Below are 3,538 nucleotides of genomic sequence, written 5' to 3' on the forward strand. Positions count from 1 at the left end.
CCCCTGGGGTCCTCAATTTAGAATCAAGTCCTATATTACTGTCTCAGGTTTTATGTCCAGGGTAATTGGGGAGCCACTCAGACAGTGTTGTCAAGTTTCAGAAGCTTAACTAGGTTCTGGGGAACTCCTCAGAGCCTTCTGCCTGGAGTGAACTCCCCTCCCTTAACTTGGTGGACCCATACTTGTCCTATCAGTGGAAGTATACTTGTCTCTGGAGCCATACCATGTGATTCAAAGATTGTCTCTGTGCTTAATCAATGGCAGACAATATTATTAGCTATTAGGTCTCAGCTAACCAGTCTCCTCCTGAAAGATGCCTCCCTGACATGAGGTCCCGATGGCCAGATTCTGACTCTCTGCATTGGTTCTTCTTAGTCTCAGACTTGGAATTATTTGCATTCAGTAAATATTTGTTGATTAAATATATTAGTCTGCTCTGGCTACCATGAAAAGTACCACAGGCTGGGCGGCTTAAAGACAGACATTTATTATCTCACATCCCGGAGGCTGGAAGTCTGAAACCAAGGTATGGGCACAGCTGGTTCCTTCTAAGGCCTCTCTCCTTGGCGTGTAGCCCTTCTTCTCCCTATGTCCTCACATGTTCATCTCTCTGTGCATGTCTGCATTTTGATGTCTGATTCTTATAAGGATACTAATCCCAAGATCTTAGGGTCCACCTTAAGGACCTCATTTCAACTTAATCACCTCTTTAAAGACCCATCTTCAAACTGAGTTTTCATTCTGAGGTCCTGGAGCTCAGAGCTTCAACCTGAATGCTGGAGGAGAACATACTTCAGCCTTTAACAATGCGTGAGAAACATACTATGGGATGGCTGCCTGTTTGCTTAGATCCTTTCAAGACCAAATTCATGATTTTTATCTATCTGGAAACTGCCAGGAGAGATCCTTGCCTTCCTGTGAAAATCGAACCCTCTCATGTTATGAAGCTTAGGGCAGAGCCAGAATCTTTTTTCCACTGAACAACCCTTGTGTTGCCCATAGAATGGCAGCTTGAGAACAGTGTTTTGAAACATGTTCCTGAAAATCTGTGAGAAACATTCTTTACCTTTACTCAGAAACATTCGTTCTTTCTTCTGCCTGCATGGACATTAATTATTTTCATATTCAAACTGACTTGCATTTCTGTTTGGGTAGAAGCTGCATTTGGTAACACACATACCTGAATTTGATCAGACTGTACAGTTTTAAAAGAAAGTGGGTCAGCTTGAGGGAGGCCATCTGTCAGAGTGCATTTGGCAAAAAGAAAACAGATGGGGGGGACTTATAAAAGAGGCTGAGGTTTGTAGCCCAAAGGTACCAACGGAGTTCTGTGGCTTCCAACTGCCTCCTTCTTTTCGAGTTATGTAACTGTTCGAGACAGCTGAACTGCGCTAGGTGTGGGATGCGTGTGGCCTATAAACGCCAGACATGGGACAAAACCTTACTTTCGGTTTTTGAAATGAGGACAGAACCAAAATGCTCAATGTATATAATTTTCCCAAATAAACTATTCCAGAAATATTTAGTGCTTTTCAGGAGGCAGAGTGTAAGACCAAATCCTTGGGCATTTTAGCAATTAGTGTGTTTTAGTTTTGGTTTTGTTTTAGTTCATACATCCATTCACCTACTGAAATCATCTTGGCTGCTTCTGAATTATGAATGAAGCTGCTGTAAACATCAGGGTGCAGGGTTTTGTGTGTGGACATAAGTTTTCAACTCCTTTGGGTAATCACAGATATGCTCTTAAGTTACAGTTTTTGTTAAAATTTCTAACAAACATGCTATTTCACATGAATGGATTTTCTGGATAACTGACGTGTGGTGTGTTCACACACCAGAGGAGTTGTTCAAATTTTCAAATAATTATTTGATCAATTGTTTATAAACAAAACGGTTTTGTGAAAGCAGTTGCTTTCACAACATAGGCTCCAAAAATTTGACCTTTTCACAATTTCTCAAGTTATCATTGTGGGTAAACTGAGTCATCCCTCATCTCCCAGCCCCTGGAACCCAACATTCTATTTTCTGTCTCTATGAGTTTGATTACGGTAGGGACCTTATATGAGTGAGATCGTACAGTATTTGCCTTTTTGTGTCTGGCTTATTTCATATAGCATAATGTCCTCAAGGTCCATCCATGTTGTAACATATTACTGAATTTCCTTTCTCTTCAAGGCTGAATAATATTCCATTGTGTATATTTACACCACATCTTGTTATCCATTTTTTCACTGATGGACACTTGCGCTGCTTCCACCTTTTGGTGAATATTGCTGCTATGAACATTAGGGTACAGATGTCTCTTGTAATCTCTGCTTTCACTTCTTTGGGGTGTATAGTCAGAAGTGGGACTGCTGGTTACATAGTGGCTAAACCATTTTACATTCCCATCAGAAGTGCACAAGGATTTCAACTTCACATCCTCTCCAACCCTTGTTATGCATTATCTTCTTATTGATAATAGCCATCCTAATGAGTATGAGGTGGCATCTCATGGTAGTTTTGGTTTGCATTTTCCCAATGACTATTGATGCTAAGCATCTTTTCATGTGCTTATTGGTCATTTGTATATCTTCTTTAGAGAAATGTCTGCTCAAGTCCTTTACTTTAAATCTAAATTTCAGATAAATAATACATTTTTGATAATATGCCCCAATATGAGAGATGTATATGCTTTTAAAAAAAAGCATATTGCTTATCTAAAACTCATTTTTAACTAGTTGTCTTGCATTTTTATTTGAGAAATCTGGCAACCCTAAAAAGCGAGAACTTTGATGGATCTAAAACAATCTTTAAACATCTCACATTTTGCTCAGGTGAGCTCCGAAATGGCTTAGTGTGTTTTTGTGGGTGTTGGGCTGGTAGCCTGCTTTATTAGAAAATTGTAATTTCATTTTGAGATGCTCCAGACTAAATCATTTGAGCTTCACACTCTTTGTGTAATATTATTGGGCTGCCTTAATGAAATTATAACTCAAGCAAGAGATTTCATTCCCTGGTAGTAAATTAGCTTGGGCCGTGCAGGCTCGGGGAGAGCCAGTCCTCCCTGGCTTATTCTTCTTGTTCAGGGAATGAAGAAGGAGCAGGCGTTTTGTATTTGAGTTATTTATTGTTCTCTTTGAGTGAACGTTATATCGTTACCCGTCCCTACTGGAAACAACAGCTGTTAACAGGCTTCAGAATGAATTTCAATGTGAACTCCCCTGGCCTCTGGGAAGCTTGGCTAAAGAGAAAACAGGCTCATAATGGAAAGAAAAAGAGCAGGATCCAGGCCTGGGTCTGGACGCCTCGGGCCAGCTGCATATAAAACCGCCAGTCACCGGGGTCCTGGGACATCCCATTCAGACATGTGCTGAAATGGGAGTGCTGTCAACAGTCCTTTCTGACCACAGAGGCAGACAAAGGCAGCCTGAGGCAAATAGTGACCTTGCTCAACACCCTGCCCTCATTTACCAGAGGAGACAGAAAGTGTCCCGCAGGGCAAAGTAACCACACCCCTGGCACCCGGGCCCTGGATAACCTAACCACAGGGGGAGCA

Source organism: Myotis davidii, unplaced genomic scaffold (assembly GCF_000327345.1).
Source record: "Myotis davidii unplaced genomic scaffold, ASM32734v1 scaffold194, whole genome shotgun sequence".
Classification (NCBI taxonomy): Eukaryota; Metazoa; Chordata; class Mammalia; order Chiroptera; family Vespertilionidae; genus Myotis; species Myotis davidii.